The sequence below is a fragment of the Lynx rufus genome, unplaced genomic scaffold, assembly GCF_022079265.1.
Source record: "Lynx rufus isolate CCGP_SWC_20201006 ecotype Redwood Valley unplaced genomic scaffold, mLynRuf1.p SCAF_5, whole genome shotgun sequence".
NCBI lineage: Eukaryota > Metazoa > Chordata > Mammalia > Carnivora > Felidae > Lynx > Lynx rufus.
In genome coordinates this window covers 49,730,412-49,751,668 of record NW_025814867.1, presented here as the reverse complement: position 1 = coordinate 49,751,668, position 21,257 = coordinate 49,730,412, and the positions used below count along the sequence as shown (strand labels likewise).

Below are 21,257 nucleotides of genomic sequence, written 5' to 3'. Positions count from 1 at the left end.
TATGAGTCGTCTTCCTACCTAGATAAAGTGAAGAATAGTTCTCTTATTAAATGTGGAATATGTCTTTTCAAAAATTGCTCTCTATGTACTTTTACTTTGCCTCAAGAAACCTTCTAATGCAACTAATTAATTTAATTAATTTAACGAATTAATTTTATCTATTATTATTAATTTTATCATTGATTTAATGTTTATCTAACCTTCCTTCCTGGCCAGAGGCCTACTCAGTAAATTTAGAAACTTAACTACCAGTTTATGAAAGAAAGTAAGCTGGGATGGGATCCTGGAGATTAGCTCTGTTTCCAGTTTCACTACCAACTTGTGTTGCGTTTGTCACCTAGGGGATCCTCACTTTCTCTCTCTTTCTAAAATGAGGGTTTTGCCAGATTCCAAAGTTCCCTCTAGCAGTAATGCTTGAGGTCTCTGCGTAGTCAGACATCAGAAAGTGTGTATGGTGAATGAGAGCATCCTATAGGCCAGGATGTGGGAAGGAAAGTCTGGCTAGATACTGATTAAGAGGAGGTAAGAATCTCTTTTGACTGCTAACTCTGTAGTTAGCTTTGTACTGGCAGAAACTTACATTTCCCTTCAGGGAGAACGGATGTGTGTGCATGTGTGTGTGTGCACGTGCTGGGCTCATGAGTTCCTCCTAACCATGGAGAGACCAGTACTTAGGACAGATAAACAAGCTTTCAGGACAGACATCATTATATTAAAAAAAGAAGAGTGGAGAAGTTCCCTCCCCCTACACTGGCATTCCATCTTTTCTGGAAAAAGAAGGAAGAATGCCAGATCCTACCTGCTGTATATGAAAGGAGAATGGAATTATGCAGAAGTGAATTAGGGTTCTCATTAATTAGGCCATTTTATTAACAAGTTATGACTTCAGCAGCCTGCCTGCTTTAGGGAGGTGGGGACATCACTAGATTTTATATTCGTGTCATTACTGAGCTAAAGCCTAGCTTTTCCATCCGAGGATTGTATAAACATGTTCTAGGTCCAGAAAATACCAGTGCACATAGAATTACTATTAATGCAGTGACAGTCAAGATTTTGTGAGCATCATTAAAATCGAAAGTATTGGGGCGCCTGGGTGGCGCAGTCGGTTAAGGTCCGACTTCAGCCAGGTCACGATCTCGCGGTCCGGGAGTTCGAGCCCCGCGTCGGGCTCTGGGCTGATGGCTCAGAGCCTGGAGCCTGTTTCCGATTCTGTGTCTCCCTCTCTCTCTGCCCCTCCCCAGTTCATGCTCTGTCTCTCTCTGTCCCAAAATAAATAAACGTTGAAAAAAAAAAATTTAAGAATTTAAAATCGAAAGTATTATCTCTTGGAGGCACCTGGCTGGCTCCGTTGGTAGAGCATGTGACTCTTGATCTTGGGGTCATGAGTTTGAGCCCCACGTTGGGCACAGAGATTACTTAAAAAAAGAAGTATTGTCTCTTGGAGACTTACACTGCATGCAAAAAATATCAAACACAAGTTGAGAGAAAGGGTGGGAATAAACGAAGATTGGCCAAATGGGAGAAAATGTATTGAGTTCTAAATTTTATAAATTGCAATAGAAGTAATTCTGGAAGTAGATCCTCTTTAGCCCTCTCCTCAAGTCTCCCCTTCCCCTCCCTCACCCCCTGTCCCCAAAGGATCTGCCATTATGGCAGAAAGCATTGAATGAAGCATTCTTTCAGGTGTATGATGTTCTGGTGCACCTTGCAAATATGCCAGAGGCAGTGAAGGCTTAGGCAAAGGCAGGCATGGCCTGCCTTATAGGGGCTTTGTATAGGGTCATGGCACCCTGTAGGGCCAGCCCTCCAGCTGGGTCACTTTGGGTGAGTTGTTCCCTGTGGGATAGACTTTCCATGCCAGCAAAATGCTGTGATTTAGGACAAATGACTTCTAAATGTCTAAGTGCTTGGTTTAAAAAGATTTTTTTTAAATGTTTATTTATTTTTGAAAGAGAGGCAGACTGCAAGTGGGGGAGGGGCAGGGAGAGAGGGAGACACAGAATCCAAAGCAGGCTCCAGGCTCTGGGCTGTCAGCACAGAGCCCAACGCAGGGCTTGAATCCATGAACTGTGAGATCATGACCTGAGCCAAAGTCAGATGCTTAACCAACTGAGCCACCCAGGCTCCCCAGTGCTTGGTTTTTTTAAAAAAAGTATTTTATTTTTGGGGCACCTGGGTGGCTCAGTCGGTTAAGTGTCTGACTAGTTTTGGCTCAGGTCATGATCTCATGAGCCCTGCATTGGGCTCTGTGCTGAGAGCAAGAGCTTGCTTGGGATTCTCTCTCTCCCTCTCTCTTTGCCCCTCCCCCACTCATGTCATCTCTGTCTCTCTCAAAAATAAATAAACTTAAAAATTTTTGTTTTATTTTATTTTTAACCTCTCCTCATCCCACTTTCAAACAGAGGTTAATTGGAGAATTTGCTGTGAATTAACTGACCAAATTGATTTATGCACTTTCCTCCTTCTGTGGTCTGAGACAGATCACAGCCAGCCTTACAAAAGTGGATACTTATATATTAGTTATAACACAAAGGAAATAACCTTTAGTATGAGCTGGTATGAAACAGACTTACTCTATAGCTTTTTGGAAACGTGATGTTTCTTCATTTCCTAGACTTATAAAAAATTCTCAATGAAAGCCTCAATGAAATGCTATTTATTTTGTATTTTAAAATTGCAACTTAGTTTCTTTTTTTATCTTCCTCCACGATGGGCATTTCATCTGTAGCTGGTTTATTGAGTATTCTAAAGTTAGTGTAGCATTTACAAGAAATTATTTAATCTTTCCCCAATTAATGTTTTTAAAAGTACTCTTTGCAACATCTTGGGTAGGTTCTATTACTTTCTTGGCTATGTTTTGATTACTGAGGGTCTGATCTAATTTAAAACATTAATCTCAGGGGCGCCTGGGTGGCTCAGTCGGTTGAGCGTCCGACTTCGCTCAGGTCACGATCTCACGGTCCGTGAGTTCGAGCCCCGCATCAGGCTCTGTGCTGACAGCTCAGAGCCTGGAGCCTGCTTCAGATTCTGTGTCTCCCTCTCTCTCTGGCCCTCCCCCCATTCATGCTCTGTCTCTCTCTGTCTCAAAAATAAATCAATGTTAAAAAAAAATTAAAAAAATAAAAAGAAAACATTAATCTCAAACTCCTTTAAGCCCCATCTCCTCCCTGACTCCCAGCACAGGCTTGACCTGCCTGTTGGGGGCTGATGGTGGAGATTCATGTGGCTCTGCTGTACTTCTTCCCCTTGAAGAGGAATTCGGACTTTCCTCCTCAGGTTTTGGTACAAGGAAGAGAGGTGGGGAAGCAAAGTTCTTCAAGCCCACACCTGGGCACCTGTTTGTATGTCCATGGTGGCGAGGTGATCAAGACCTGCTCTGGGTCCATCTTCCGTGGACGTTTAATTTCACTTGGCCCCTCACCAGGGACTCTTCAGAGAGGGCCTGCTGTCTCCCTCCAGCCCCCCTCATTCTGTGTTCCTAATTGCTTCTGGCTGAGGCATGGCTTCCCTTCCCCCGAGGACACTTGGTCAACTGTCCGGCCCTACTTGTCTCTTATCTCCATGTTTCTTCATGAGGAGTTGTGTGCAGACTGCTGTGGGCTTTGGAGGATGGGAAGGGGTATACAGCCGCTGTCTGCTCTTCCCAGCCTTACTGCCTGTTGTCTGTTTTGTCTCTTCTCACACTGTTATAGGGGTGAGTCCCACAATCCTGAAGAAACCTCTGAATCATTCTTTGCTGGCTCTTCCCCTTCTTGTCTCTGGCAGTGAGGGGTGCTTCCTCTGATTTCACTCCTCAGAGTGCTGTCCTGCCCTTCAGCCTCTAGGCTGTACACATAATAGGGGATCAGGTAATGTGACTTTGATTGGGTGGAATCCTATCCCCCTAACCCCTGACAGTTTCCTCTGACCCCTCCAGAGCCAGTCTGATTCTTGTCCACACCAGCTCGAATTAGGGTGACTTCATGTCCCCAAAGGTACTGGTGGTTTTCATTGTGCTTGCTTTGCTCAAGTTTATGTAGCTGGATTGATCAGAACCAAGTAGTGATCTAGATCTACAAAAATCCACGATGAGATGTCTCAGCCTCTTTTCCCCATTTGGGAATCTAATGGGAAGATTTTCCTGGGTAACCAAGTCCACAGTGATCTCTTTCTTGTCATGCTTTCTATGTCGAGGCCACTCACATTCTGTAATGACAGAGGGGATGAAAAGATCTGAGTCGAGTGCAAAATGGCAAACTGAAGGTCTGGATATTTGGGAAGCCTAGGTTGGTGAGAAGTAACAATGTTCAGTCTTTGAAGCGTTAGCTTCAGCTGCTAGGAGCCACAAGCCTGTTGCAGTTAAGTGAGATCCGTGGCGGGCCTTTCCTGTTGGACCTTCGAGTTCCTTCTCTTAAACCATGGCCATTGGCTGTCCAACCAAGCAGAAAGGCCCGTGATTGTTTTACTCCTTTATGCTTGGGAGTACCAATTTTCTGATTACTAAATTAGAAAGAAGAAATAACATGTCTAATAAACAGTCACCGTTTCCTTCAGATTTGCAGACTTCTCACATTGTAAATGGTTGCTCATGAGAATTATTTCCCCTTAGACCTGTGTTACAAATTTAAGCCTTTGTTCTTTAAGCTGCATTTCCATAATTATAATTAATTTTCCCCTGCTCTCTCATTTTCCCAATTGTCTTTTCCTCCTCTGTGCCTAATGTATGCACAGAGATTGATGGGAGGATGAAATGTCTTTCCGTGAGTAGATTCAGGGTTGTTTCAGGGCAACATAATTATTTAATTTAGTTTCAAAAAAGATCCAGGTTTTTTTTTTTTCTTGGACCACAGTAATAATTATTAGTGATTGCATTTGTAGTCACAATACCTTTCTATTTTGCAGCTATCAAATCAGAGGTTAAAAATTGCAGTTTGGGGACACCTGGGTGGCTCAGTCAGTTGAGCGGCCAACTCTTGATTTCACCTCAGGTCATGTTCCCAGGGTCGTGGGATCAAGCCCCACATCAGGTTCCGTGCTGAACTTGGAGCCTGCTTGAGATTTTCTCTGTCTCTGTCTCTCTCTCTCTGCCCCTCTGCCACGCTCTCTTGCTCACTCTAAAATAATAAAATAAATAAAAAATTGTAGTTTGTTCTTTTGTATTGTGTAAATGAAAAGTCATCCCAATAGACCTTTGATACTTTATGTATTACCTTAGGGCTCATTTCGCTCAGCAAGCATGTCTGAGGTTATTACAAGTGCAAACTCTTGGTGTCAAAGGATATTCAGATCTCATATTTAAGGCTCGTGGCCTAGTGTGGAGTGGTTTCACCCTTCCGCAGCTTCAGCTCCCGTCCACATGCTAGTAACTCCCAACGGTGCACCCTGGTTTAGACTGCCCTTCGGTGCTCCATACCCAGATGTCCACCCTCTCAGTTGACACTCTGCTGATGCCGTCCGGACCCTCAGACTCACGTCTGCAGCAGAACTCCACCGTCCCGCTGGTACCAGTTGGCCTCGCCAGCCTCAACTTGCTCTTCCCCTCCTTCATTATGCCCTGGCTGTGTGGACTTTTGCATTCCATGCTCACAAAACTCACTCCTTCACTTGTCCAGCTTTCAACTCCTCCTTCAGATCCCAGAGTAAAGGTCCTTTCTGCAGAGAAGCCTTTTCTGACTTCCCAGACTAGGTCAGGCTCCTGTTTTAGGCTCTCCTGTCGCCCTGCACTGCTGACTCACTGTGTTATCCCTGTGGTAATACAATAGTTTCATGAAAACCAGTTTAATTTCTGTCCGCCCCATTCCTTCTAAGTCCCAGGAGAATAGAGACTTTTCTGACTTCCATCTCTGGTACGTTGTACAGTACGTTGCATACATTATAGTAGGTGCTCAGTAAAATACTGCAGAGTGAATTCACTCAAGAGGGGAGATAAGAACCACCTACTGTTTCATTATTTTTGCATTCTGAGCTAAGCTTTTAATCTTTGTGCTGTGGAATGCATCAGTTCTCTGGCTGCAGACCCTCTTCTTTCCTTCACTCATGCTTTTGCCTTAGAAAACAAAGCAATACCCATAAACCATTCCTTCCTGAGACTGAGAAGGAAAAGGCCACTTCTGCTGAGAATCCGAGTGTGCTTTAAAAGAGATTATTACAGATGTGTAATGGCTTGAAGTGGAAAAGGACAAACCCATTTCTTTAAAAGAATTTTAGACTTTTTGAATTCATTTAAGACTACCCTCCAGAATTTCCATGTTGGTCATATGTGTGTTTATTTTATTCAACTCTGAATATGGAGGTTTCACTCATTAAAATAACACTATCAGCAAAACCTGTTTAATTGCGGTATTTTGCATACTGTTAAAATTCTCTGCTTCTTGTGTCTGAAAAATGTTCATTCCACAGAAGTGAGTGTTGTCTGTGGGCTAATTCTTACCCCAGAGAGCATAGAACAGACCTGCACCAAAACAAAAGCACCAGTTTTCTCTGTAAAAGAGGAGGATAGGAGGCCTGGGGGTACATGAGAAGAATAATCAAACAGAACAGGATTTCTTTAAAACTTTAGCAGATGCACTTTATTTCAGATTTACAAACAAGAAGAATGGTCAGCACCTAGGTCTTTCATCTAAGAATCTCAAGCAATATAAGAGTATAATTCTGACTACCAAGTAGCAAAGTCACTCAGAAATAACACTGACCTGAGTAAGATAAATGCAGAGTTTGTGAAAACATTTTTTGTCCAATTTTGTTTTGCCTATTTTATAACTGGGTCAGAATATGTGACAGTGTTCTTAGACTTTTTCATATTTAACTACAAAAGATGGTGACTTATGTCCAATTAAAAGGGAGAACAGTGAACACATTTATTATTTAGTGTCTATTTTTATTCCTTGCCAACCTGAAATTGAACATCGATGCATATTCACAAATGACCATTCTTTGAAATTACACCAAGGTATTGTGCTTTTAAGCTAGCAGGAGCTTACTGCTAGATGTGGAGACTTGTATTAATTAACTCTTAAAGCCACTGGTTCCCAGCCTTGGCTGCACGTTGGAGTCACCTGGGGATATAAAACTGTTGTGTGTCCCACTCCGAGATTCTCATCTAATTGGTCTGGGGTGTGTCCAGGATGTGGGGGAATTTTTAGAACTCCCCGGGAGATGCCAATGGGCAGCCAATTAGATTCTGGTGGATTGAAAACCCCGGACTTAAGGTGGCAGATACAGAGCTATAGAATTCATGAATTTGATAATGGTTATTTTCTATGATAGCCTGTATTGTACTAAATCATAAAAGTATGGGAAGAGGGGACATCTAATAAGAAGGATATGGACACAAATAGTGTGACTATTGAGGAAGAGGGAAAATGTAGAAGGGTCATTTATGCTTGGGATTTTGTGGATGCTGGTTTCCTTAAAATTTTTTTTTTCCATTTTATTTTTCTGGTGATAGCAATGCAGCCTCACTGTAAAAACAAGTTGGAGAGTATAGAAAAGATCAAAGAAACAGAAAACAGTAATCTCAGTATGTGTTTTATTTATTTATTTATTTATTTATGTATTTATTTATTTAAAGCAAGCTCTGCGTCCGATGTGGGGCTTGAACTTAAAATCCTGAGATCAAGAGTTGCATGCTGTACCAAGTGAGCCAGCCAGCCACCCCTCAGTATGTGTTTTAAGTCTCTGCTTTCTTAAAATGATTGAAAAACCAAAGATTAAGTAGCAATTCTCAACTCTAGTTATACATTAGAATCTAAAAAATATTGATGCTTGGGGTCTAGTTCAGTCCAGTAAAATAATCTCTTTGGTGTGGGACCCAGATATCTTAATTCACTGATTCCTTATATCTACATTTTTATCTAGGTATATATCTATACCTCTATATCTCTATATATTTATCTTTAAGTGAGTTTGATGCACTAGGAGGGGTGAGAATCAGTAGACTAAAGTTGTATTTTGTTTTTTAAAGTTTATTTATTTTGAGAGAGTGCACGCAAATGCAGGAGGGGCAGAGAGAAAGGTGTCACAGACTATGAGTCTGGAGTTCTCTCTTATCCAGCAAGAGAGCGGATGCAGAATTGAATATGAGAGAGGCTAATGTCCCGGAGGAGACAAGAGCCCTGAATAGGAGCATCCTCTCCGTATTTTGTTGAGCTCACAAGACATTATCCTCGTGGTGAATGTTAATAAAACAAGATCTTATACACGTGATGAACATGGAGAAAACAAGTTATTACCCACGTGGAGAACATGAAGAAAATAGGATCTTACACACATGAACATGGAGAAAACAATCAGATAGTAATCATTAACTTGCCTACCTAAGAAGCAAAGGGTCTGGGAGGAAAGTGGAGTTTGTGATCAAGGTACATTGGTGTCAGCTGGGAAGCAATTTCTTGCAGGTGGTATAACAAGTTACTCATGATCCCATTACAATATCTCGCTAGCTAACCTCGAGTGCATTCATCCTGTGGTGGTGTCTTTCTGCCCTAAGATTTTCTTCTTACCCATTTATGTAAGTAGAACCTATTTCCCCACATAAAGGGAGAAAGAGAATCCCAAGCAGGTTCCACACTGTCAGCCCAGAGCCCGATGTGGGGCTTGAACCCATGAACCCTGAAATCATGACCTGAACCAAAACCAGGAGTTGAATGCTTAATGTATTGAGCCACCCAGGTACCCCGCGGACTAAAGTTGTTGATTGACTGAAACATTGATTGGTAATGATAGTAAGCTAAATCAGGTATTAGTTTACTGATATAATTCAGTATGTAATTTTTCTTTATTCCGGGCAAAAGGGATGCTTGAAAATCTTGATTTTTATGCAGAGGCGTTGTGTGTGTGTATGTGGGGGGGCAAGTGTTATGCTCACCTTCATATTTTCCTAACAGACTTCATATTTTTTTACGTTTATTTATTTTTGAGAGAGAGGGGAGAGAGAGAGGGGGGAGAGAGGGGGGCAGAGAGAGAGAGAGAGAGAGCGTGAGCATGAATGGGGAAGGGGCAGAGAGAAGACGGCAGAGGATCCGAAGTGGGGTTTTTGCTGTTAGCACGGAGCCCAGTGCGGGGCTTGAACTGACAAACCATGAGGTCATGACCTGAGCTAAAGTTGGACACTTAACCAACTGAAACACCCAGGTACCCTTACTTCTTACTCTTTTTTTTTTTTTTAAATTTTTTTTTTTTTTCAACGTTTATTTATTTTTGGGACAGAGAGACACAGAGCATGAACGGGGGAGGGGCAGAGAGAGAGGGAGACACAGAATCGGAAACAGGCTCCAGGCTCTGAGCCATCAGCCCAGAGCCTGACGCGGGGCTCGAACTCACGGACCGCGAGATCGTGACCTGGCTGAAGTCGGACGCTTAACCGACTGCGCCACCCAGGCGCCCCACTTCTTACTCTTTTTTAATATCATGTTTTCTTAGTGTCCCGTGATTTGTCTTTATAGCCAATATATCTGTTACATGATACAAAAATGAACCTTTGAGCGTTAACTGATCTCACAATGTTATCCATGGCCTCCTGATGATGAACAGAAATACTTTGGGAAGGTTCCTAAGAAGAATAGGTAACAAAGAACATATAAATAGTATTTTGTTGTGATTAATCCATAATGATTACTACCCAGTTCACAGCAGGATAATTTAAGAATTGATAGAGAAATAAAAATGAAACACAGGAATTAGAGGGAACAGTGCCATCATTTGGAATACATCAGATGTAATCCTGCATATCATTAGAATTGTTTGCCTAACTACCTTGGAAAACGGGGGTACCTAGAAACTTAGAGAAACACATACATTTTTTTGTAGATGGCAAACTTGGTCAGCCCTTGTAGACATCTGTTTCACCCCTAATCTCTCTTCGTGTGAGAAAATTAATGCTGAGGACCCCTGTGTTATTTCTAGAAGTTTCAGAGTGTGAATGAGAAATCTTGGATCACTTGTGTGCTGCCTGATACCTCCTTCTTTGCAAATGGGGTTGTATGGCGGACACAGCAATTTGGGGCTAGTGTTAAGATAACTAAATTTAGACCTAGTCAGGAGGAATCCATGGATTCTACATTTGAATAATCTTGGGGCACCATCAGGGAATTTGAGTTAATCCTGAATCAAATTGGTGATGGTGGTTGCTTTACCAGCATTCTCTCTCTTGAGTCTTTCAACAAGACAGTTTTACAGATGAGACTCAGAGAAGTAAACAATTTGCTATCAGACCACATTGTTAGATTATGGTGTTCAAACCCAGGTTTGTCAGACTCTTAAATCCTGGGGTTTCTCTACTTTGATACAATGATGTGTTACACAAACTTTTTTCTTTTAAAGCAATTGAGGGTGTGGGTTTGCGTGTTTTAAAAAGGCTTCTAGATCTTTTAGGGGCTACTGAAGAACTCCACAGAGACACCAATGTGAGTTGCCTTTAAGCTGAGAAGAACGCTTAGGGAACCAGTGCACGGGGGCTGAGAACTGGTATCAGCTGTAGTGGTCCTTGGGAACATGTTAGAAATGCAGACTCTGAGTTGCACCTGGTACCTACTGATTTGGAATCTGCATTTTAACATGATACCCAGGTGATTTGTATACACTGTAAAGTGTAAACACTTCTCTGAGATCCACTGGGCTTAGGTGTGAGCCCTTGAGCATATTCCTACCTCCAAGGAAGAATTGGGAGAGGAAGGGAGTTAGGCGGAAGAGAAGAACTGTTTCCCACCAAATGATACATTTGGATGGTGGAAACTTGTCTGCAAGGGATATAGTTAAAGACAGAGACCCCCAAATGCTATCCCAATGCTCAGATTTTCTTTTTAAAAAATTTTTTTAAAAGCTTATTTGTTTTGAGAGAGGGAGAGAGAGCAGGGGGGGTGGGCAGAGAAAGTTGGAGACAGAATCCCAAGCAGGCTCTACACTGTCAGCACAGAGCCCGATGCAGGAATCGAATTCACAAACCATGAGACCATGACCTGAGCTGAAACCAAGAGTCAGACGCTTAACTAAGCCACCCAGGTTCCCCCACAGCGCTCAGATTTTCAAGTGGGAGACATGAAGCTATAAATGCCCAGGTAATTTTCTTTGTAGAATGGACTTAAAAATATGAACCTCCTATGTCTAAACCTAGGAAGGTATAGCTGAGGATATAAGCAATACCCTGGTCTGCAATGATGCATGGCATATCAGAACTAGCAAGGACTTGGGAAGCCATCTGATTGAAGGATTCCAAACTGGACCTGTGACTGGGATTCAGGACATTAGTGAAATCATTGAACATTATTCAAAACATGCTATGTATATATGTATACATTTGTGCATCCTTCTATGAACACAGTCCTTAGTTTTTATCATATTTCAAAGTAATCTGTTATAAACCTCTCACTAAAACCGCTTTTTTTAATAGATAAGAAGGTGACTGGTTCATATTCATACCAACCAGCTATTGGCAGAGTTAATTCTAAATGCCAACCTTCTGCTAATCCAGTTCAACTGGTCTTTATGATCTGAGCTAAGTATTATGAAATGCTATGTGGATTTTCTGCAGGATACCTCTTGTAAATCTCTTCACTTTCTGGTTAAGGGAAATGGTTAGCTCTTTACAGCATTGGAATATTGTGACATAAAAGGAATTTTACCTGAAAGCATTTCAAAGCCTCTGTGTATTAGCCAGGTGACTAAGAAGATATTCATTGCAGAGATGCAACAACAGGGCAGAAAGTTCTGGGCATTGGCCCTGTTTGGCCCTTCATTGAGGGCAGCAGGGTTCCATGAGACAGGGCTCTCCCCACCCGGTGGCATCCAAGTGACTTTTGTATCTGTCTTCGTAGCTAATAAATGATTATTAACTCTCTGTGGGGAGCCAGGTGCTGAACTTTACAAATAGAGTAATATAATCCATGTAGCATTTGGATCAAGTAATGATTTCACTATCTGGTAATTTACTATCTGGTAAAGTGTTGACTCCATGAATCCAAAGGACATTTAGAACATTTTTCATTTCTAAGGATAAAGCTTTTAAAGCTGCTGCTCTGTAAAACTGTAGAAGAATGGCCTTTAGTTGTAGAAGTTAACTTGTTAAAGTGGTCCCTCTTTGCATCTACCAAAAAATAATAGAGTGTCCAGATCTTTGTGAATTACGTCAGAGTCCATGAGGATGGTTTTTGAAGGACAAATACTTGGCATCTCAACTTGCAGCCTGTGTTTGAGACCAACTTTCATAGATCTGTGCTCCCACTTTAGCTCCTGAGAATCCATCTGGGAAATACTATTTTCATATGCCTCTTATTTTGAATCTTTAATTATATTTTTGATCTCTTGTCCCTTACCATTTGTCCGAAATTATATAAATCAGTGCAGATGTTTAATATCTGGCAACTGTAGGTACCATGATACTAATATTATAAATTTTTTTCTTGGATACATAACAAGTTCTGCATAAAGCATAGTACTAAATTATTTTTAAATTAGATTAATTTCTATAAAGTGATAAAATGTTATTGGTTTCCTATTTTATCATCTTTAGTATTCATGAAGGAGCAATTCTTTCCTCTTTTCTCCAAGGTCTTTAACAAAATTAGCCTTTGTAACCATTTTTATGCCAGTTGACTGTGAATGAGGAGGACTAATGAAGCAGAAAATTAAAACACTTCGGATGTTTTAATTTTAATACTAATTATTATTCTACACTTTACAGTTATTTTTCTCATTGCTAAATTTATTGCTTTAAAAAGTATTTCTATCTTTTATAATGTTCTTTTTTTCTAGCCACAGAGCTTTATTAAATTTTTGAAATTCTTACTATTTGTATACCTTGTTAAGGAACAAGAATTTTGGTAGCTAAAAATCAACTTGATTATTGGTAGAAGGCTTAATTGTGTATGTTCTCAAGCATTTCACTGCCCATGTGTATGTAGATTTAAAAAAAAAAAAGTTAACCATAGGGGCTCCTGGGTGGCTCAGTTGGTTGAGCATCCAACTCTTGATTTCGGCTCAGGTCATGATCCCAGGGTCTTGGGATCAAACCCCATGTCAGGCTGTGCTCTGAGCCTGCTTAGGATTCTCTCTCTCTTTCTCTCTCTCTCTCTCTTTCCTCTGACTCTCTCTCTTTCTAAAATAAAAATAAATTTAAAAAAGTTAAACATAGGCCACTTGAATATATTTTCACCTTTAGGAGAGTATGCATTTTCTTTTTTTTTTTTAATGTTTATTCATTTTTGAGAGACAGGGTATGAGTGGGGGAGGGGCAGAGAGGGAGACACAGAATCTGAAGCAGGCTCTAAGCTGTCAGCACAGAGCCCGACATGGGGCTCGCACCCACAAACTGAGATCATGACCTGAACTAAAGTCAGATGCTTAACTGACTAAGCCACCCAGGCGCCCCTATTTTTTTTTTTCCATTTTCTATGACTACTTCAGAGAGTGGTTATACCATAATATTGGTGCTATTTTTTAAGTAAAAAGCCCCATAGTTTTTGTGTGGAATTTTCAGGGCTGGAAAAGACCACAAGGATCTCGAGAAAATCTGCATCCAGTTTGTGAGATCCTTCTAGAATGAAAGCTGTAGAGAACAGGGAATGTGACTTTAGGGCCTGGCATATGGGAGATGCCCAGTAAGTGAATGCACTCGTAATCTCCCACATTCTGTCAGTGAGGATCCTGAAGCCTGGGAAGGTCAAATGGTGGGCCTAAGATGAGTTTGCCTGAACTATTAGCAAGTGATAAGAACTGAGGCCCTGTTCAGTGTGGTGCAGGGGGTGGTACACACCATGTGCTACTGTTCGCCCATATTCACACGATTCTTGGTCTCATGCTAAATGGAGGCAGCTTGCTGGGTCCCAAGTGCTGGTATAACTATCAACCATCTGTCCCTGCCCCGGGTCCTTATTCCCCAAGCTAGTTTGAGCACAGGATGTTGCTTCCTTTCTGCTTCCTGCCTTAAGTGTTTGTTGACCTAAGTTCTATGCTGGAATTCTGCAGTTAACAAAGTTGAAATGGACCCTGTCTGTATAGAGCTTACAGCGTTGCCTCTCCTTTGCTGTTGCTCTCTTCCTCTGTCTCCACGCCCCCCAAGCTCACGTGGGAACTTTATGTTATGGAAGCTTTTTCTTTGGAAGTAATTGGCTCCTCAAGAATTGAGGTTGCAAGAATAAGAATACAACAAAGCAACTTCATTTGTGTTTACCCAGATTTACTTACTGATAACTTGCTTTTTAATTTTTAAAAAAATATTTATTTTTGAGAGAGAGAGACAGAGACAGCGTATGAGTGGGCAAGGGCCAGAGAAAGAGGGAGACACAGAATCTGAAGCAGGCTCCAGGCTCTGAGCTGTCAGCACAGAGCCTGACACAGGGCATGAACTCACAAACCGTGAGATCATGACCTGAGCTGAAGTTGGACTCTTAACCGACCGAGCCACCCAGGTGCCCTACTTACTGTTAACTTTAACACCATTTGCTTTATCATTACAAACTTGTACACTCACTCTCTACACACATACACACACACACAAATTATTTTTTATGAATAATTTGAAAATAAGTTCCATACCTCATGGTCTGCCCCTAAATACCACAGTATATATGTCCTAAGAATGGGGATATTACCTTTTATAATCATGGCACGATTATCAATTTAAGTTAATTTAAAATTGGTAAGGCCCTTTAAATGTTTTTTTAGGTCCTTTATTTTTGAAAGTTTTTTTTTTTTTTTTTTTTTTTTTTTAAATCTGATCTCTATAGGGAAACAGACCTGGGGAAGGACACTAACAACCATAGAGAACATGCTATGGCATCATAAAAACTACTAAATGGGGCACCTGAGTGGCTCAGTTCGTTGAGTGACACAGACTTCGGCTCGGGTCATGATGTCGCAGTTTGTGAGTTCAAGCTCCACATACAGCTTGCTGCTGTCAGTGCAGAGCCCACTTTGGATCTTCTGTCCGTCACTCTCTGTCTGCCCCTCCCCTGCTTGTGCACTCACAAAAATAAATAAAACATTTAACAAAAAATCTTAAAAAAAAAAACAAAAAACACAACAACTAAGTTCTCAGGGTTGGGCTGGCCCGAGGTGTGTGTGACGGGTCCTTGCTTTAATGCTTTACCATTGCCATCTTGAAATTCTTTATTTTTTTAAAATTAAGTTTATTGGGGCGCCTGGGTGGCTCAGTCGGTTAAGCATCCGACTTCAACTCAGGTCACGATCTCGCGGTCGCTGAGTTCGAGACCTGCGTCGGGCTGTGGGCTGATGGCTGGAGCCTGGAGCCTGCTTCCGATTCTGTGTCTCCCTCTCTCTCTGCCCTCTCCCCCGTTCATGCTCTGTCTCTCTCTGTCTCAAAAATAAATAAACGTTAAAAAAAATTTAAAAAAAGTTAAGTTTATTTATTTTGAGAGAGAGAGAAAGCGCAGGAGCAGGGGAGGGGCAGAGAGAGGGAGAGAGAAGATCCCAAGCAGGATCTACACTGCTGGCGCAGAGCCTGACACAGGACTTGAACTCACGAACTGTGAAGATCATGACCTGAGCTGAAACCAAGAGTCGGTGGCTTAACCAACTGAGCCACCCAAGTGCCCTGTTAAAATTCTTTATTTTTGAACAAAGGCCCATGTTTTCAGTTTGTACTGGACCCAGAGATTATGTAGCTGGTCCTGCTTAGAGGACTTTTATACTGGGCTAGGAACTTCTGAATCTGATACCGTAGGTACTGTTGTAGATACGGAAACTGAGGCTTAGGGGAATTTAAAATAATTTGGCTCAGGTTGCTGAGCTAGCTGGTGGGAACAAGATTTGAACTTGTGTCGTTTTGATTCCATATCTGATAGCTGTCACATAGTTTTCAACTACTCCGTGCCCCTAACTCTCGCCCCACTGTGCTTAATTTCTTTCGGTTTGGAACTCCCTTTCTCCTTTTCTTCTAAGGATCTCTACCTTCTTTTGGTACCATAGGCTGTTTCTCTCTCTCATCCTAAATCTCTGGGCTAATGTGTTTACTAGAAGGCCATTTGGGAAACTTTAATAAGTTGATAATAATTTTTGTGTCAAGGGAACAAACAGCCCATGAGTAGTTTCCATCTTCATCTTCTCTCAGATTTATAGAGAAAAGACTTCCTGTGGTCGTTCCCTCATTCAGCCTTAACATATACTCCTATCGCAGTAACTGGTTTTCTTCATGCTCCCCAGTTTTGGATTCCTTCCATCATTCTTTGGGGTCTGAGGTCCTGCTTTATTCCCAGAGTCTTCCTGGCAGTTGGACAGCTTTCTGGAATCTGAGCTTCTGTGTTCAGGTGGGTCTCCCTGCTCTCAGACCTCCTTGGTGCCCACAACTGGCCTGACGCACTCTAGGCCCCGGGAGTGCATCTGTAAACAGGAAATTTACTGTTCCTTTTTTCGGAGTTTATGTTGTAGTCCTCCCTGTAGCTATGTCCCACCTACATAGGATGGCTATTAGGCAGAAAAAAAGATCAATAAGCCAGGATTGTTGTTGGGGGAAGTAATAGAAGAAGAAAGAAAGGCTAAAGAAATGACATTACTTGACCCAGGGAAGAGAGACTGGAAAGGAATACGTGGGAAATGCACTGTTGAAGGTGTGGAGGATGACCATATTCTGTCTCATCAAGAAAGCAACAAAGGGGTCGACTTTTCAATTCTGTAGAGTAATTTAGGTTAGGAATTTAGACTGTTGTGATAATGTTTGCATTGTGACATATTGAAAATTGTTACCAGAGAAGTCAGTACAATCCTTTTCCTTGGTTTTCTTCCAGAAAGAGGGCCGGGGTCTCTCTGCCTCGGTCTTTTAAGGTCATCCTTGCCCTGAAGGTCATATTTTGTTGTTAAAATATCCTTCCCAGACACTATGAGATTAGAGTTTCAGAGGAGAGCATCTTCTTCCTGTCCTTTAGGGTGCTTATGGCCATTCAGTTCTCCCTGGAACCTGCTTCCTGTTCTCAAGAGCGTCTCTGGTCAGCTGCACAGAGGCAAAAACAGCTCTGAAGCAGGCTGGGGCTGGGGTCAGCTGGCTGTGCAGAATGAACCTTGCAGTTTGGTCCCTACTTAACCAGGCCTTGGCTTTGGGTGGCCTATGACACTTTCCAGAGATGTGGCTGCTGTCTGTTTGGCCTGAGCTGTTGGGACTACTGACTGCATTCAGGGATATGAGTTGCTCTCCACTCTGTACTCAGAAGAGCTTTGCTTAGAGGGAGGTCATTTAATAATCTAGAATCTCCTTCTCCCCTTTCCCTCACTCCTTTCTCCTATGGTTATCTTTGTGTTTGCACTCCTCGTGGGACCAAGCTGTATAGGTAGTGTTCTGGGGTTCAGTATTAACGGATAAGGGGGTTTGCATTACGATGACCACGTGTGCCTCCCATTTGAATGCACATATTATAATCCCTCTTTGACTGTAAGCCAAGCAATGCCTGGGCAGATAATATCATTTACTTTTTATTAAACTCAGAGATGTCAGATTAAGGCATGTAAAACGTCCTCTACTAAAATATCAGATAGGCACAAGCATGGTTATTATTTAAGCAAATGGTCCTGCTTTGGCTGGAGTGCTGGAGAGTACGAGTACCTCGGGTTAATTCTGGACTCTTACACTCCATCTGTCCAGTCTCTCCTCCCAAGGGGGGAGGTAAAGGGGCTTCTCTGTTCAATGATACACATGTCTCCTGAGTGCTGTGGGGGAGTTTGAATGTGTCACTACTTAAGTTTTGAGAATTTAATTAAAGCTTCAGCCCCAAGAGAAGATACTTGTTTTAATATATGTCACTGTCAACAACTATTAGAGATTCCCATGTGCCTACCTATCTCTGGTTAATTCCCCTCTCTTGATGTTATAATTAACACTGATCAGAACTGATGGTAGATATCTAAACAATTGATGCTGACTTTATAAAGTCTAGGTACCTTTATTTATATCTAGATATGAATTCATGAAACTCAAATGTCAGTTGAGTTTTCACATTTTCCATGTCTCTACCAAAAGCATTTCAAGTGCCTTAAGTGTTCACTGGCTGCAAGCTCCTGGGTTTCTTACAGGGCCTGTGTACAAAAACTTGCTCGTGAGGTCTCAGTTATTTGTGGATAGCTCAAACTGAAATCAAGCTCTGAGCCTACCAAGGATTTTATTTTGAATTATATTGACATCTTCATGAAACTGATAGTGATGTGCCTGTAAATTTTTATGCTAACCTATAAAATTTAAAGTGACATGACCAATAGTCATCTTTCAAAAAAATGAGAATGTTAATTTTAACGCCAAGAGTCTTGAGAGAGAGATCAATAAATCATCAAGGAAACATCATTTCAAAGAGGCAGTGGGGCCAAAGGGTGGCTCATCTCTGTCCTGTGGAACATAGCAATATTAAATATGGGTAATACTTAGTTTGTTTTGGGATTCAGACGTTTAAAAATGTGTAGCAATTACTGCCCACTGATGCACATCAGGTATTTAATGAAGGAGAAATCCAAACTGGTTTATTTGACAAGCATGTGTGATCTATAGGACATGTTCCATATCATTAGAATACGTAGTTCTCGGGGCGCCTGGGTGGCGCAGTCGGTTAAGCGTCCGACTTCAGCCAGGTCACGATCTCGTGGTCCGTGAGTTCGAGCCCCGCGTCGGGCTCTGGGCTGATGGCTCAGAGCCTGGAGCCTGTTTCTGATTCTGTGTCTCCCTCTCTCTCTGCCTCTCCCCCGTTCATGCTCTGTCTCTCTCTGTCCCAAAAATAAATAAACGTTGAAAAAAAAAATTAAAAATAAAGAATACGTAGTTCTCTGTCTCCAGTGATGAATAAACAGCCATGGTAAGCCTGCTGCCTAAATAGAATCCTTGTTTCTGCCATTCTCAGCATAGTTTAACAGTCATTGGATAGAAACCTGTGTTCCTCCAGATCTTCCTCGGCTCTCAGATGACATTTTTGTAGAGCACTGGGTTTACAGTTCTTGGTTATACTCTATTGTCTAGCAGTTATTTCTTGCTGGCAGTAATGTTAAGGGTGTATACACGATATGGGGGAAGAACCCTGTGTTTGGATTAGAAAGTCCAGTTTCAGGTATTCCCTCCCACCCTGCTGTTACTTTTGTGATCTTGGGCAAGTCATGAAGAGTCTCTGAGGCTCAGCTTCCACATCTGTAAGGCAAGATGATCCTGGTGCCTCTCCCACTTCATATAGTTGTTGTCAGGTTCACTGAGGCATCTGTTCCTTAAAGGGCTTTGTAAGGGATAGAATGGAAAGCACCACACAGGAGTGGCAAGGTTATCATGATTACCGCCACTGAGCGTCTAAGGACATTACATACCCCTTTGTGGAGCACCTTAACTTTTTCTTTGAAGATGAACTCATGGTAACATTCCGTTTTGTTCCATGGCACTTGATGCAAAAGCTCTAGCAGTTTTCTGGGATAGTCCTGACAGGAGTTTCTGAGCTTCATATAATAGTGATCTCCTTAAATGCATTGGTGATGAATAGGTCATGGGTGTGTGCTGTGCTGGTTTGAGTGGATATAGGAGCCCTACTCTTTTTAATCCATGTAACTTCAAATCTGCAACGACTGCAGCAGCTTTCCTTAGTTGAGTCCATTGTAAATATAAACCAAGAGCAGATTTCCAGTGCTATCCCATAGATTAATAGACCCTCAGGGGCAAAGGTCTCTACCCTTCAGTTAGCTGCTCTTCTTTGATGTCTGTGATTTGCATAGACCGACTAACTGGATGGCGCTGCCCCTACTTGAGAGCCAGGTATTGCCTAAGAGAGCTAGTAAGTACAGATGGTCTAGAGTGGTCAGGGGATTTTGTTGAAGGACTGGTGCCCAGTGTCCCCAGAATGACCTGAACCAGCTTGGGGTGAAGAAGGGGGGCTCGGGCAGAATAATGCCGCAGTGGAGGATCCCCCTGACTTACCGAAGCAAATGTGCTCGCTCATCCTGGTAGCATGGATCTCCCTTGAGCATCCATTTGGGGGTATCCTGAAATCTAGCTCTTTGAATTTGTATGTATGTGTAGGATTCTTGTTGGGGTTTCATCTGTTTGTGTAGTTATATGGGTGATTTTGCTACATTATATTGAGGATTTGGGGCTCCCTGTGTAGTTGAGCGCACAGTGAGATTTCATAAAAGGAATTAAGCTCTAATAGTTCTATGTGCTGCTGTACAAGGCTTTCAGATGAAAAAATAGATCGCAGGATCTCTGTACCGCCTTATGTGGTGAAGAGCATTGGTCCTGAATACAGGCTGTGGGGGATTCAGATCTCAGGTCTATGACTCATTTGCTGGGCCAGCTCAGGGAAGTGACTTGACTTCTCTCTGCCTCAGTTTCCACATCTGAAACTAGAGAAAGGATTATACTTGATTCACTTGTACAGGCATTGTAAGGATGAAATAAGGCATGTGCAATGCTAGGAGCAGTGTCTGAAATGTAGTCAGTGCTCCATAAATGTCAGTAATTCTCAAAGACATTTCTTCATTGTTTCAATACACCAGTGGGAAGGGATTATTTCTTCCCTAGTTGAGTATTACTAAACTGGCTGTACTCTAAAAAATGTCGTTTTGTTTCCTGAACAAAAGAAGTAAATGCTAGTTCTAAAATATTAAAATATAGTTAAGCTTCAGAAGAAAATAAAAATACCTAGAGATATCATTGTTAATCTTTTTCATATATTTTTCTAGTCCTCCATTCTGTGTTTATATACACGTTTTACATAATAAAAATCGTATATTTAGTTTGTATCTTTTTTCTTTTTTAAAAATTTTGTTTATCTTGAGAGAGAGAGTGTGTGTGAGTGTGAGCAGGGGAGGGGCAGAGAGAGAGAGAGAGAGAGAGAGAGAGAGAATTTTAAGCATGCTCTGCACTGACAGCATGGAGCCTGACATAGGGCTGGAACTCCCGAACCATGAGACCATGACCTGAGCCAAAATCAAGAATTGGATGCCTAACCGACTGAGCCACCCAGGTGCCCCTCCTTTTTTCATATAGTATGTCAGACATTCTTCAGGTAATGCAATGTCTGGAACACTGTTAATGGCTAGATAGAATTCTAAAATATGAATGTATATTTTAGTAATCGTTCTCGTTGATAGGCATTTAGATTGACAGTTATTTTTATAACTAATACTAATGAAATATCCTTGTACATAGATTTTTATGTTTCTCATAGCTTTATGATAGCTTTCTAGCAGTAATGATTATTGACTAAAATAAATATAAACATTTCTATGACTCTTGTTGCATATTGCCTCCTGACTTTGCAATAAGTGTGTTAAAATTTATACTCTTAAAAAAATTTTTTTTTAACATTTACTCATTT

General features: G+C 41.6%; 1 protein-coding gene across 2 annotated transcripts in view; it reads left to right on the top strand.

Annotated features, from left to right (window-relative positions):
* Positions 1–21,257, top strand: part of PLCH1 (phospholipase C eta 1) — a 187,173-nt gene that overhangs the window by 4,405 nt on the left and 161,511 nt on the right. The gene's annotated exons all lie outside the window — the stretch shown is intronic.